This window comes from Melospiza melodia, chromosome 15 (genome assembly GCF_035770615.1).
Source record: "Melospiza melodia melodia isolate bMelMel2 chromosome 15, bMelMel2.pri, whole genome shotgun sequence".
Lineage (NCBI taxonomy): Eukaryota > Metazoa > Chordata > Aves > Passeriformes > Passerellidae > Melospiza > Melospiza melodia.
This window is the reverse complement of record NC_086208.1, coordinates 9,687,244-9,703,398: the sequence shown is the minus strand read 5'-3', so window position 1 is coordinate 9,703,398 and position 16,155 is coordinate 9,687,244. Positions and strand designations below refer to the sequence as shown.

The following is a 16,155-nucleotide window of genomic DNA, read 5'->3' as shown; positions in this document are numbered from 1 at the left end:
GGAATGGGGGAGAGATGACCTTGTGATTGACAATCCTTCCCTAGAGCTGTGACTTGCTGAACAACCAACTTGATAGCTCAAGTAAATGCCCAGAATGTTGTGTGAGACCACATCTAAATGATCAGCCCTTAATCATTAAACTAAAGGGGGAACAGCCTGTGGTTTGGAGTCTTGGCATTATCAGAACACAATGGAAGCTCCATTTCTCAGTGCCTACCTGTCAGATGGGTTCTCTCTGCCAAGTCCATCCAACTGTCAGTGAAGTTCACAGAAGTTTCCTGGCCCTCAGCATCTTCAAAATTCAGTAGCAAAGTGGCACAAGGAGAGTATCTGCCAAAGGAAAGGCACAGATCCACTGATTAGCTTTGAGAAGAAGGAAAGTTATTTCTGGCACAGAAACAAATAACTCTTAGCCAACTTCATGCAGTGGCCACAGTTCTAGGAAAAAAACCAAACTGAACCAAACCAAACCAAACCCCAAAAACCCAGAAAAAAAAAAAAAACCCAACAAACCAAGAGAGAGATTAAATTAATTAAATTTGCTTCTGATATGACTTCAACTAAGCAAAAAGATAATAACAGAAAAGGATTTGACCTCATGTCTACAGTACCAAGAAAATTTTCACTCACTGGCAGATTTTATACACAGCAGGTGGAAAGGAAAACTAAATGTTACCATGACTGAGCTTGCATTTCCTGATATCTCAAAAGGCATTTGTTTCCCAAAGTAGAGCATTAAACAAAGAGGCAAAGGTTATGTTCCTACACACATCCTAAGTGCTGAATCTTAGTTGTGATGGAGAATATTGTTGCTTACTACAGATGCAGCATTTCTAATGAGTCAAGGTGCATCAGTGGAGTGTTTCAACTATTTGTCTACAATTTTGCTATCTCCTGAATATTCAAACTAGTGGTTGTCCTGAAGAGACTAAGCTACATATGTGCAAGGGAGGCACACACAGACACTTTTTGATCAGCAAGGCAATTTCCCAGGGCAATGTGCTGATCAACACACTGAGCTGAAACATCTGCAGGATAAAGGATTGTGTCTGAAAACTCTGTGTTTGATGCCCATAATTGTGACAAAGTCATTGCATATTCTGCTCAATGCTTTTTCTGTTTCAGCACTTTCTCACTGTACAAAGAAGCTCCAGCAGCCTCTTAAATGTGGTTGGTAACTCAAAGTACATTTGGGAAATCAGCCAGAGAGAAAGGCTTTTCTTCTGTATGTTTTGCTGCTTTTCTATGAAGTGACAGAAAAGATACACATTTGCCATGTTTACAGGGTTTCCCCTAACAAAAAAGAAGGAAAAAAAAAAAAAGGAAAGAACTTGAAATATCAATTTTTTAGTATTAGTATTGTTTACTTTAGAGGCTTAAAGCTGCTTAAAATCTGTCATGTTCCTATCTAGGTAGGCAGGTTTTAAACTGTATGCTATTAACTTTTAAACTGCAGGGATGTAAAAGTCTATTGTATCTCAAGACTGAGTTTGCAGAGCTGTCAAAGATGCTTTTCCTCTGAGCTAAACATGATTTGAAAAACGTTGCAAGCCAGAGCATTTGCTGTTACTCACAAAGCACTGTTTGCCAGGGACCACACAGGCGAGTGAGGCCCAGAGGCAGCCAACCCTGGCAGCAGAATTCCCTCATCATGGCTACAAGGGAATTCCCTGGAGACAGAAAAGTGAGGTGCAAGACACCTATGGGAGAGAATAGGGTTTGCTAAACAGAGAATTGTTTCTGAAGCCTTGCTTTTCTCTATGAATATCTATTCCATGGTAGGAGAAAGGGCCACCCAAGCCCACCTGCAATGAACTGCTCTGCTGAGAAGCATCATTGCCATGCTGCTTGTGGTACCTGAGCTGCTCTCAGCAGGGTGAGTGTTCTGCTCACACACGCCACGTTATTTACCTCTGGTTTCCCTGGGCCTGATCCTATGAATGGCCCTAAGATCTTACCTAAGGGGTGAAGGGCACCTCAACTTTGGGCAGAGCCCAGGTGTGAGTGCTGACAGTGTCCTTTAGCAATGTGGCTTTGATCTCCCTCAGCTTTAAAAAAACATGGGAAACAGTCTCACACTTTCTAGGGAAATACCTGACACAAGGATTGGGAGCAGCCAGAGCAATATCAGAGCACACCAGTGGATTGATTACACCTGAGTTTGGTGTTGTCAGTGTGTGCTCATGTGTTCTGCTCATATCTTCATTTTGGACACCTCGTGTGTCTTTCCAGACTGGCTGCAGAGGGAGGCAAGTGCTTAGCTCAACCCAAATGGGCAGATTGCCTTTCAAAAGGGGCCAGGGTTCCCCAGCCACTGAAGAGGCCGAGCAGGGATTTTTTGGTTATTCAATTACTTGTGTTTCCATGTCCAAGTATAGAATTCTTTGTGATGGACTTAAAACACTTCCAAAAGGAATGAGCTAACTTTCCAGGTAACCTGCCAGGCATTTTCCCTGGCAGCACAATCCCTCTCAGCTTTGCAGACAATGTGCAGCATCCAGGATGGCTCTCCATTGCTTTTGCAAACTGGGTCACAACACATTTACATTTGGAAGGTGTGGTGAATAAAAGGCCTTGATTTTTCATCCTGCTTACACCTCTCAGATATCAGAGTAGAGTCTACTGCTCCTTTGAATATAAGGGCAGGTGGTTGCCAGTACTTTCAGTAAATGGAGAGTAAAAGTCACTTATGCAACGAGGTGAAAATACCTGCCAAAGGACCACAGACTGCTTAGCCTTCAAGCAGTCTGCCTTGCAAGATTTCATTTTGAAAATAGTAATTTAAAACACTTGTGAGAGCCAAACAATCTCTAAACCCTTAATTACAGTGATCATGTAAGCTTTGGTTTATTGGTAATTTTTTTTAATAGTGGAGCATATTTAGTGATGCAGCTGGAGCCACACCACCATAGGAAAAAAAATAAAAACAGGATAAAATTTTAAAACCTGATCCAGAGCCTCTGGAAATTACTGGAAAGCATTCCACTGACTTCAGCACACTTTCCTATCAGAAACTGTTGCCCAGAACATACTTTATAGCTAAATTAGAAAGCTCTGTATCACAGTCTTGTAATACAGAGTTCAAAAGATATTTATTATAGCTAAAGAAATACTGTTACAAACCTATTGATCTTTATACCTTTCTGATCAAGAGGCATCAATGGGAGAAAAAATTTGCCAGGGATACTCTATCAGTGAAAGGGAGACCCAGAGCTCCCTTATGGAAGGCCTCGTATACTAATCCTGTTTGTCTCGGTTGCAAAAGAATTCTTCAAAGTTAAAGCACCCTAAGGATTTATCAAGCACTTTTCAGCCTTCAGCTGGATTTAGCTGGGGAAGCAGTTCCAAAGCCTGTAGATTAGTACTGCACAATCAGGCTCGTGTAAACAGCACGACAAGGCTCAGCTTGATGTTTCAGGCAGTGACACTTGACACGTTTCTGGAGACAAAGGTGCCATTCCACTTGCAAACCAAAGATGACACTTGGGTGAATTGCTGAGGAGGGTTTGCCCTGTTGCCTGTTGTCAGAGGACTCCTGCTGCACAAGGGTTCCTCACAATGGTGTTAACAGGATTGGCAATGCTCACCAGGCCCTTCACACCTTGGATAATGAATTGTTGAATAGTCAGCTTTTAAAAGTTTGTAAAGAAAACCTGCATGTGTACAGCTTTGGGGCATAGTTATCATAAAAATAGATTGGTAAACTCTGCTACCAGTAAGGACAACTGAGTTTCCTGGAGCCTTCAGTGGGGCTAGGACTTCACAGTGGGATCTATGATTGCCAGAGATTTTCTCTTAGCAGGAGAAGCTGAAAGAAGCTCCTGAAGCCCAGGTAACCAATGCTCTCATTTGTGGCCTCTATTAAATCTTGTGTTCTCATGCCTTGGGCAGAGTAACTGAAACCACAATAGAATGGAAGAAAATAAAATTTTGGATTTTTTTCTCTAAACTTTCAATTTTGGAAAACAAAAGCATCATAATTAACCAAAGAGGGTAGGGGAGAAGCACTGACAATAAAAATTGACAATTTTCTTAAGTTTGATTATTTTTTCCTATATTTTCCTACATTCATGGAAAGAAGTTCAACCAGCTCTGCTTGTTACCTGACATAAGAATATTAAAATCCTGCAGCTAATTGAGTCAAGTGGACCTTGAGCTATGCCAGCAATAACTTGCCTTCAGTGAATACAATCTCAAAGAACACCAGGGGAGGAGCACTGAGCCCCTCAGTAATATAGGAAGAAGAACATTAATGACTATTTCAATACATATTTCTTTAAGGCAGCAAGGAACCTGCTGGTTTCAGCAGGACACTGAAGTGTGATATTGCTGAGTATTCCCCATATTATTTACCACATACATGGCACTGCAGCCAAACTGTCCATGAGTCTGTGGGCCTGAGCGCAGCCCTGTTGTTCAGCACATACAAGAGAGATGAAATGGTTCGTCCCTCACTGGTGTGGTGTTTACATCTATCCAGTCACCTTACCATTTATGCTTCTAAAAATTAACAGGTTGCTAATGTGAATTGTACATATTTTGTCTTGGCTTTTCTACAGCTCTTGAGGTTCAAAATTTGTCTTTCATCTGAAAGAAACATCACAGTGAAAATACTATTTGAAAGATGGAAATGATTCTACTCCAGTATTATAACACAGTGTAGCTTAACTACAATAGTTCACTGATTAGCAATCAGTTTCTTTTTTTACAGGACATTTTTATGAGACTATAAGCACTCTTGACCCGTGGTTTAAGCTGATAGTTTACAGGAACAATGATGTGGAAGAAGCCAAGTTACTAAAGGTGGGGAGGTTTTTGGTGCCATGAGGAATCCTTCAGCTCTTTCAACAGTAAAGACTGGTAAAATTTCCAGTTATGTAGAAAGAACTGGGCTTTGTGGGTCTGTTAATTTTTGGGAAGGCAGTTAGCAGAAACACATGCTGAAACATTCAATTATTTCTATCCTTGGATTCCTTATAAATAAAGTAGTTTGGGATTGTGACGTCAGGCTGACAGAAATACCAGTATGAGTGAAGCTTTTTTCTTTGGTTATACTCCTGCAATGCCAGTAGAAGGGCAGGAGTATAATGTGAATTTTCATAGTCACACAGATCTTAGAGTGTTTGAACAAAAGCAGCCATTGCTACCTTACCAACACCTCTTTGTATTTGCTCACAGTGCTACTGTGAGTCTTTGAAGAACTGAGCTGCCTGGCCTGTCTTAGTTGGAGATTCATAGTTGCAACCACATTAGAAATAAAAATGATTAAAAAAATGCCATCAACTTATTTCTAAAACTATACCAAAGAGTTTTAAAAATTTTGTATATCATTCTGAGCAGACGTCATGAGAGAATATCACTTTTGCCAAAAACTTCAAATAAAGGCTCTAGTTTTAGGTAATATTATAAACTTACAGTGAACTAGCACAATGTAATAATAAGGCATGTCAAATTTATTTCTAGCTGTAGGCAAAGAAAAACAAAGAAACAAGGATAGTTTCAACATGGTATTACAGCACAATAAAAATCTGCTCATTAAGTTTCATAAAATCCATTACAAAGTTTAATGCATGTGTTTACATCACTAACACAGACTGAAGCCTCTGCCATGAGGCTTTCAGCTGGAAATTGCTTTACTTCACAAATTTTCATCCAAAGCCATTTTAAACGATTATGTCAAAATAAAGGCACTAAATATAAGCACTCACAACGTTTTCCCAGCTTCCTCAGCATACCCTCATTATTGGTAGTATGGTTTGTAAAACATCAAAATCAGATTGTCACACAGAGATTAAGGCTGGGATTTTCAGCAAGACCTAAGGGAGTTAGGCACTCAGCTCCTGGTGAATTTCAATGAGTCAGGAGCACACCCTTAGGCTCCTTTGAAACTCTCAGCATAAATATTAATAACTAACTTTTAACAAGCATTTGGTCATTGATTTCAATTATCTCAAATATGCGAACGGCTATGTCCTTTTCCCCACAAAGATCTTCTTCCATGTGCAAATTTTTGGGGATGCTCTTATATGCACAGTATTACAAAAAGGATCTTACAAGTTTCTCCTGCTATGGAGGCCCAGCAGAGTTTACATGTGATAGTTATTGCTGAGATCTTTTGTGTCACCTTTTGCATCTGCTTGAGATGCTATGTACTAACAGCAACTCTGATCACATCTTGTACTCTGATTGATATTACTCAGAGAAAAAGAAACAACAGGAAAGAAAACTCAATATTTTAGTATACTGAGAAGTACAGATATTCTATTCACTTCATAAAGACATATATCTTGCAAAAAGTCAAATGCTGACACTTGACAAAAGTATTTAAGTAAGCTCCAGTTTCACTCTAATTATATCAAGAACTACATTTTTTATACCTTTCATTTTTAATTCCAACATTACTGCTAAGCCTTAACATGCTGGAATGTGTGTGACTTCACACAGCACTTGATGCAGAGTTATGGATTTCTATTAGAAGCCACCTCAGGGGCTGTGCCTAGGCAGGACCTGACAAGGTGCTCTGCACAGGTGTGCAGTGCTACATCCAGGTTGTCATGCAGTTAGGAAAATTCAAATAGAATAAAATCTAAACGTTCATATATATTATGCAAACACAAAATATGTGTCCACTCTGCCTTTTGGGAGAGAAGGAACTTACTCTCACAGTGAATTTAGCCTCAATACAGAATTCATGCCAGGTGAAATGCAACAGCTTTGCAAATGTGATGCTGATGGAGCCTGTTCCACCATCATCTCCTTTGTTATCTGTCCCTACTCTTTCCTTCTCCGAGGCACAGTTTTCTGCAAGGCATTGATACCACTGAGAGAGCTCAGATTTATAACTGTGGCAAGATGAAACCATATGCAAATATCAGCTCCCCTAGCTGAGCCCTCTAGCCTCAGGTTTTACCCTTTGCTGGGTGAAGGATCAGTATCTGATCTTTGATTAAAAAAATGTTGATCCTGGTTTCTGCTGAATCATGTTCTTTGCTATTATTCTTCCTGTCACCCCATCAATCTATAAATTTTGAGATGTAATTCTGTTTATCCCAATACTTCCTTCTTTTGGTTGACCTTGTGGGTTGCAGTCACAGCTTGAAGCTTGCACATGTGTCTTGTAAAACATGAAACTGTTTATCTACCCCCCATTCTGGAGAATCCTGAAATGCTAATGCTCTACAAATTGGTTTGTGCCTATATGTTTGCCTGATTAATCTTGCAAACAAATCTGGTACCTCTTATTAATCTAACAGCCTCAGTTTATGTTCCATTATGACAACATTAACATGGAACCACATATATGTGTCCTTAAATGTGCTCTATATTTTCCCTGAATGTTACTGGCAGGAGATTTGTGACTGCTGCACATGCAGAACCAATACTGCAGTGAAAAGCCTGCTCAGACTCATGATAACTCTGCATATCCCCATTAATTCCAAAGAATTGTGTCTGCTCACACTGGGGAATAATTTTGTATTCTGGAAACTACACAAAAATCAAATATTTGCTTTGATATTTGATTCTTCCATAGGTTCTGTTTTTATCCTGTTTAAACTTGTATCTGTGACAATACCGAAACATACTAAAAAATAAAGTGTAGCATTATGGAGGAATGTGCAGTGAAAAGTGAGAAAAGCTGATCAAATATATTTTAGGTTAATAACAGAATCAATAGATGATTTCACATTCTGTCAGCTCCAAAATTGAACAAGCTATTCTCTGTCCCCAACATGTTTAAAACACATTTCAAGGGAAATGGTGTAAATATTGAAGAACACCTTGCCTGGACATGAGACAGCAATCTGCCACTACATTCACAATTTCCACAGAGAGAAAGATAATAAACTTCTCAGCTTTTCCACTAGGACAGGACAGGACAGAAAATAAACAGCTTACAATGCAACAAGAATTATTTAGGGCACAGAAGCAAACCTTTCCCAGCTACAAGGACACTGAAAGAACTACTTAGGAGGGTTGGAGAGTTTTTAAGAACAGATAAGGCAAAAGTCAGTCAGAAGCACTTCAATTTTTACTTCTGTCCCTGCACAGGGGTTTGGTTAGGATGCTCTCCATGTCCCCACTAGCCATGATTCTATGACCAATACACAGATCACAAGCTAACGAGGTGTGTTACAGGAATAAACTGCAATATTGCAATATAACTAGGTTAAAAATTCTGCTTTCATACTGAGGCATGTGGAAATCCTTCAAAGAAAACAGACCTGCCAGGACTGCATTGCCTGTAGGGACTGAGGCACCCTTCAGGGAAGGACTGTCCCCAGAGCTGTCCCCGAGCTGTGGTGGCCTCAGTGTGTGGGCTGAGCCTGCCCCTCCAGGCCGGGCAGATGCCCAGAGCTGCCCTGCAGCACAGACACCTCCTGCCCTGCAGCTCTCAGAGTCCTCAGAGAGCCAGGGGGGGCACAGGAAACTTCTGCTGCAGAATCCTTGGAACCTCCCCAGCTCTGCTGCAGCAAAACTGAGTGAGGGAAATATTCAGGGACCTGGCAGGGGGGGGTCTGCACCTCCTGAACTGACAAGGTGAGTCAACCACGAGTAGAAGTCAGGTGTCTTAAATGCCAAAAAAAGATAAGATCTCAGAGAAAAAGGAAGACTTAAAAGGTTAGAGAATATTTAGATAACTAAGGTGATTCAAACAGTCTAGACTTGATGATTTTCATCATAAAATATTCAGAGAACAAGCTGAAAAAAAATCTCAGAAGTGATTATGGGAACTTGGAGAGAGAAAGGTTTACTAGAATGATAAACCCAATCCCAATACAGAAATGGATAAAAAGAGTAGCTTAAAAAATTTATTAGATAGATAGATAGATAGATAGATAGATAGATAGATAGATAGATAGATAGATAGTTAGTTGAACTCCAGCTCTTGGGAGAATAAAAAAAAAGTAGGAATGAATAAAATTATTTGCAAGCACCTAAAAGACAACAATAAGGCAGGTAACAGATGACATGGATTTTGCAAGAATAAATTGTTTCAAAAATTTGTTTATTTCCTTCGCTGACAGGAGGAAGGGAAGAAGCTGAGCTTGAGTTCTATCATGGGTCTGGCTCTATTCAAGGATTTTTCAGGGAGAAATGCTTTCTGATGCAGATGACTCCTAAGCAGAAAGGCCTCCAGGTATGCTAGAGAACAGGAATGGAAATCAAAATTATTTTGCCTAACTGAAGCACTGGTGTGGAAAAAAAAAAGATAAAACTAATTAAGGAAAAGATAAGGACTTGTTCTTGCTTATGGAGAAATAGAGGGAGAAATGCAGGTCTGAGGAGAGCAAAAAAATGAGATAACAGATTACAAAATGAGCATGAGTGAAATGTATCATGCAGAAAAAAAAAAAAAAAAAAAAAAAAAAAAAAAAAAAAAAAAAGCAGCTGCTACCTGGATTATACCAGAAATCCACACAGGGAACATAACCTAGAGCAGGGAATTTGGGAGAGCAAACCCACAGCCAGAAATGATGAGGGCAGAGGGTGTTTGACACTGAGAACAGTCTTGAAGAACACAAATGACAGCTGATAGGAAGGACACAAAACAAAGTTTGGGTCCAGATAAACAGGGTGTATAATTGGGGTAATTAAAGGAAGGAGGAGTTTTTTTCTTGGTATGAAAGATAATAAAGCTTGGAAATAGCTGTCTGGGGGCACCACAAGGGCCTTACTTTTGGAAATCCAGAGCAAGAAGTTAGATAGATAAATATCTGCCAGAACTGGCAGAAGTATCCTGCACATCCTGCTTAGAAGCATAAAGATGAACAGAGAGATGCATTGAGGTACTTTTTAGCCTTATTTTTTCTGTAATTGAAGAAACTCTGTTGATGGGTACATGTGTTCCCAAACCTATAAATTTGTTTTCCTGTAGTTTCACATTTGTGAATTGCCTCATTTTCCCCCTTTATAGCTTAAATTTATTTCAAATCTAGAGGAAAAAGTATCTATTTCTTCCTCTGAATGAGCTGTGGTCTCTACAATTGAAATCTGACAGAATTTTTGTGATTGCATTAACATAAAACATTTCAAGCTGTTCACAGATTGAATTTAATCCTCCTTTCAATAATCCAAGTTTAAATCCTCATTTCAATTATCTCTATATTTTGTAGAATCCCTCAAATGATTCAGCACTAAAGTATTGCATGTGTTAGAATTTAAAAGCCAAAAGTTATGAATGGAAGCAGATTATATCTTATTAAAATGTTAATTCCAAGTCCTTTGAGATAATTGTGACTAAAAGCATTGGTTAATGTGTCAGAAACAAACACCATCAAAAATAATTGAACAAAAAGAAGCATATGGTCATCACTCACTTCAGAAGAATGACAGGGAGGCAGAATTATAGGATGATTTTTGGAAGTGTGGGTACAGGGAAAGATCTAATACAAGTTCCAGTAAGCAATCCTTTTACATCCTTCTTTATATATGCACTTCTAAAATTCCCAGCTTAATTTTCCTTCTCTATTGAACAACAAAACATGAATCATGCTGATGTAGAAATGCCATTGCCGAGCTACTTTGCTGTGATGGTACAACTGGCACAGCAAAGGAAGAATCCAGAGCTGGAATAACTCCCAAGTAACTGCTTGCCCAGCCCTGCTCTAAGCAGATGATAACCAGGATAGAACATTTGGTAAACGATTTGAGCCTGTCCAGGATTATCTCCTTACAAGTAAATTTGAAAAATTTATTTGTAAAAAAGCTCAAATTTACTCTTAATGGTATTCTAGTCAGACAAAATAAGAAAGAAAACTATGCTGAGATATGCAAGAGAGAAGGTGTATTTCTCTGAAGTTATAGTATTCTTCAGCACCTACATTCAGACTTAGTGGAGCTATTTCCATTCAACGTGGCATCAAACCAGGATCTCCTTATTCTCCTGAGCAGATGCAGTGCCATCAATTACATTACTCATGTGAGTAAGCAGAGGAGAAGCTGACCTTTAGAGAGATAACAACAGATACTTCCCAATTAATGTGAAAGTAGGAGTATATAAATCAATCCCAAAAAGCACTTTAGATAATATAAAATTAACTCTTTGCTATACAAATCAAATCAAATGGCATCCCTTATAGAGGGGTCTGAGCTACTGCACCATTAGTGATCAAAAATCTGCTCACCCCCTCCTGGGATTTGTTCAGCTGCCTTTCTTCTATCAACAAACAAGTCAATGAGTCAATAGCTAAAGCAAAATGCAGGGGTGAAAATACATTATTGTGATGCATGCCAGCATGTGAGCAGGAGCACTGAAAAGTCAACCCTCTCTTCTCCAGTATTAAAGTTCACTATTTAGAAATCCACACAGTACTATTCCTCCTCAACCCTTGTTTTATTTTAGCATATATTTCTCCTCAAAATCTACAGTTATAAAAACAGACACACATGCTGTTGTGCCTTTTCTCACTAGAAAGATAACCTTCAGGATGTAAATCAATGCACTCTTGCCCTGATAATTCAGTCTTGCAGAAAGCTGTCTCCAGCTAAACAATATCAGCAGAAAAAGGCACAGAAGCATTCACTCTTCCCCACTGTATTCACCCCAGTGAAGTGTTTACTTCAAATCCGAGCTGCAATAATTTTAAATTTTAAATGCTGCTGCTCAGGGCTGTGGTTTAGCCCCACATGGCAATGAAGTACCACAGCCACTGTCTGGCTCCCCCCTGCAGTGGGGTGGGGGAGAGATCAGAGGAGCCAAAAAAAGAACTCAAGGGTTGAGGTAAGAATAGTTTAATAAATGAAACAAAGTAAAATACAATAATCCTAACAATACTAATAAATAATCCTAAAATAACAATAATAGCAACTTTAATGAACAGAGATTACAGTAGAGCAAAAAACCCAGCAATTTTAATGAACATGACAGAGAGAGAGAAAATAAGCCCCAAGAAAAACAAGTGATGGACAATAGTTGCTCTCCACCCCTTGACCAATGCCCATCCCACGGCCAAGCAGCCATCAGCTGCTCCTGGCCAGCTCCTCCCAGTTTACATTCCCAGCATGGAATGTCCCCTTGGCCAGTTTGGGGCAGCTGTCCTGGCTGTGCTCCCTCCCCATTTATTGCACAGCCCCACATGGGCAGAGCACAAGACACCAGAACATCCAGGGCTCAGAGCAAACTCTGCCCAGCAAAACATCAACATCATCCCCAAGCTGCATCCCAAACACAGCCCTGAACCAGCTACTGAGAACAGAATGAACTCTGTGCCAGCTGAAACCAGGACACAGTCAAACTAAGAAACATCTCACAGTCTGGGTCAGCTGCCATGTAAATTGGGAACTGTCAATGAAGCTGTACTACTATGCCAGTCCTAAATACCCAACCTTTCAGAAAATCATTAAAACATCTGGGTACTTTTGCCAATGGAGTAGCTCTTCCTCACCCCTCACTGCAGAGCACTAGGGCTTGTGGCACTGTCCATGTAGAGATTTGGAAACACTGCATATTGGTCATATGCATATGATGGAAGAGATTACAGCAGAGCAAAAGATGTGTTCATCCTGTCACCTCTAGTTAAAAGTGAACAGCTATAGAACATGCAGAATTCCCCAACTTACACTCATATGAGGGCAAAAAAGGATTGAACATAGGAACATTTTTTGGTAGTTAACTTAAGAAATGGTCACTGAGTTACCACCTTGATCAAAACCATATCTTTAAAGTTACATTTTAGAAAGAATATGTAATGAACTCTTATGTCAACAGTGAGGATTAGGTGTCCTAATAAGCATCCTGAAAGGATGTGGTTCTGAAAAAGAATAAGGGGCTCACATACTTTCAAGGTCAATTGAATTCTTGCCATACTGTGAAACACTTGATTCCCATCCCAAGCAGAGGATTTGCTACTCTTCCAACCCCATTCTGTCTCCTGAAATTCCAAAGCTTATTCTCTTCCACCTATAGCATACTGTGACACCCTCGAGGATTTAATAATTGATTCCTTTGTGCTTACTGTGATCAAATCTGTTTTATACCTGATTTCATTTATGTTACAGGGTTTGAAATGGCAGACAGTCAACCCCACATGCTCTGCAATCCCATAAGCATGAAGCAGTAATGACTCCATCTGATTTCCTTGAAAGAAAACTCAGTCCTCATTTTTAAAACTTCATATAAAGCATGTGAACTTTTCAAAATGACATTATTCTAAGAGAGCAGTGAATCCTAATACATGGAGACAAGGATTCCTGAGGTCAGAAACATCAGTTTTACAAAAATGTCCTGAGGGATGCCTGAATGTATTATCTTGAGACCTTTAACCTCTCACTTAGGCCTTACTGCCCATCACTCCACTTCCAATCCATTTCTAACATTTTACTTGTCTATGAACTTCTTGGAATGACAAGAGGATGATTCATAATATATAGTAAGGCTTCCAGGAAGCTTTTCCACTCAAAGCTACAGGGTAAGTGAATCAGCCTTCTGCTTTCTCCCAGGAACTACTTATCTTCAATCTTTCAATTAAAGGTCAAAAAATGAAAGAAGGCAGCCCAGTGATCTATTATGTTTTTTCCCCCTTTCCTATTGTAAGAGGCTTTGCTCTCCACACAGTTGTGTCTCAACCAGTTTGATATTGTTTTCATTGGCAGAAATTTGAAAAACAATTTTTCAAATTTAAAGAACAAAAGGAAAACTGCAGACGATGACAGCAATTTCTCTCGTGTGTCTTTTGGTCATTAGCAATTTAGATCCTCCTGAAAGAACCAAACCCACAGCTTTTATCATAAATTAGTAAACAGTATTTTAAGTGTCAAACTGAGAACAAGTTTAAAGGCAAATTTATCTCCTATTCTTGCTTTGCTAGGAAGGAAAACACAAAAACAGAACACTACAATAGCAGCATAGCTGTTTTGATTGAATTTCAGGGTAGCAAATAAACTGTGTTTGGATTTTATCTGCAATGCACATGGTGAAAGGTGGCAGAGGATGTGGATTAGCATCCTATGCCTATTTCACTGTTGCCCTGAGGCCCTGTTGTAGCAGCTCAATCAGAGCACAGATGGGTCACCGGGCAGACATAAGTCTTGTTAAAGAACCCGTGGCATCAAAAGTCTTTGTGCAGGTCAGAGAACCAGCTCTGCTTGCTCTGTGTCAACTCTGGGCAAAAACTAATACAAACATGGAGTCAATTTAAGGAAAGAGTGACTAAAGAGGAAAGCATGTGAACAAAACACAAAGATAAGAGAAAGGAAAAGCTGAGAAAATGTGATCAGTTAAAACAATTTCAGATTTCATTTTAGGATATTTTTTCTATGAAAAAATGTAAGACTCCAGGTAAATTTTAAAATCCCACCATTTTGTTTGAGGTAGAAAAATAATATTTCAGTTAACCCAGCCAGTTTACTTATTCTTTTGTTAACAGATGTTTGTGTGATCGTAAAAGTGTTCCACAAAGAAAAGTGAAAAGGTGTTCTTGGGGGGAAAAAGGTGACTTTAAAAAAAATTACTCATCTTGTCCCCAGTTTTACTTTCAGACATCAGAAATTCTGTTTATTGCTAAAATAAGAAAATCCATGCTGCTGTAACATTATACCACCTCACTTAGCCCCTTAAAGAGGACAAAAGCTGGTAGAGCACTCCAGGCTGGAGACCTTGCTGCTCATAGCTCCCAGCAGGTGAACCTAGCTTTGATTTCCACACCAGACGTGCTTCATATTCTGGCAAGCTCCTTGGCAGCCCCAGCCACGTGTGGAGAGAAATGTGTCCTGTGCCAGTGCCGCTGTGCATGGACAGAAACGTGTCCTGTGCATGGACAGACATGTGTCCTGTGTCAGTGCTGCTGTGCATGGACAGAAACGTGTCCTGTGCATGGACAGACATGTGTCCTGTGTCAGTGCCTCTGTGCATGGACAGACATGTGTCCTGTGCCAGTGCTGCTGCGCGTGGACAGAAATGTGTCCTGTGCATGGACAGACATCTGTCCTGTGTCAGTGCCTCTGTGCATGGACAGACATGTGTCCTGTGCCAGTGCTGCTGTGCATGGACAGACATGTGTCCTGTGCATGGACAGACATCTGTCCTGTGTCAGTGCTGCTGTGCATGGACAGAAATGTGTCCTGTGCATGGACAGACATCTGTCCTGTGTCAGTGCTGCTGTGCATGGACAGAAATGTGTCCTGTGCATGGACAGACATGTGTCCTGTGCCAGTGCTGCTGTGCATGGACAGACATGTGTCCTGTGCCAGTGCTGCTGTGCATGTGAGGTCAGGGATAAATCAACCCCTGTGGCTGCTGCCTGCAGTCACAGAGACCCAAACCCTGCTTTTTTTCATGACCATTTTACCTGTCCTGCCCTGACAGAAATACCTGTGGGCCTTTGCCTGGATGGGGAGGGCTCTATCCGGTGCTGGTGCCTCTCCCAGGGAGCAGTGGCTGGGGAAATGCTGTAAGATAAATGCTATTTGGTACAGGCTCAGGGAGCTGTATTTTTGTGTTTTTATCAGCCTGCTGGACAGAGCTCAGCCCGGCTGAGGGAATGGCTGCCTCAGGGCCCGCACAGCCGCTGCCAGCGCTCGCTCTGCCCGCAGGCCCGGCCCAGCGCCTGCACAGCAATATCTGTGCAGGAAAAATCATTAATGGAGAAGTCTGAATCAAATTGCAAACGTGAGATTAAATTTCCTTCCTGAATGACACTGTTAGTTAGCGTTAGTAGCTGTACCACAAAGCAGCTCCCATTCTCCTGCTCGTCCCAAGCCGATAACGGCACTAATGGAGCACGGGCAGCAAACATTTGCTCTCTGCAGCTCTGACACGGGCTCAGCTCCACAAGTGCCTTTATCAACAGGAGTGCTCAGCACAGGCTGCCTGTTTGTCACCTGGCTGCCCCTGCACATACCACACCTTGAGAGATGAAACAGAGCTGCTGTTTGCTCCCCTTTGAAAGAGGGAAATGTTCTAAACTAGCAACTGATCCTTCGCATGGTGAAAGGAAAGATCTTTACCAAGAAAATCAGTCCTCTCCTGACCTGAAAAGAATCTCTTTCCTCTAGTCTAGCTCCTCTTGCTCCCCAGAACTGCACCTTCAGTGCAAAAGGGGCCTGAGTGAAGAGCAGGGCCCTGGTGAACTTTCAGCACCCACTGCAGATCCACCCGCCACCTTTCTAACGCTTTAAGTTTAATTTTCACAGCCTCAGCCACTCCCTCAAAGCTAT

At 40.7% G+C, this 16,155-nt stretch overlaps 1 long non-coding RNA gene across 1 annotated transcript in view; it reads right to left on the bottom strand.

Moving 5' to 3' along the window:
• Window positions 1-231: 231 nt before the first annotated feature.
• Window positions 232-16,155, bottom strand: part of LOC134425053 (uncharacterized) — a 120,495-nt gene continuing 104,571 nt past the window's right edge. Inside the window, exon 3 of the long non-coding RNA XR_010029584.1 lies at window positions 232-330. This is a non-coding gene — a long non-coding RNA (uncharacterized LOC134425053). The remainder of the gene's footprint in view (window positions 331-16,155) is intronic.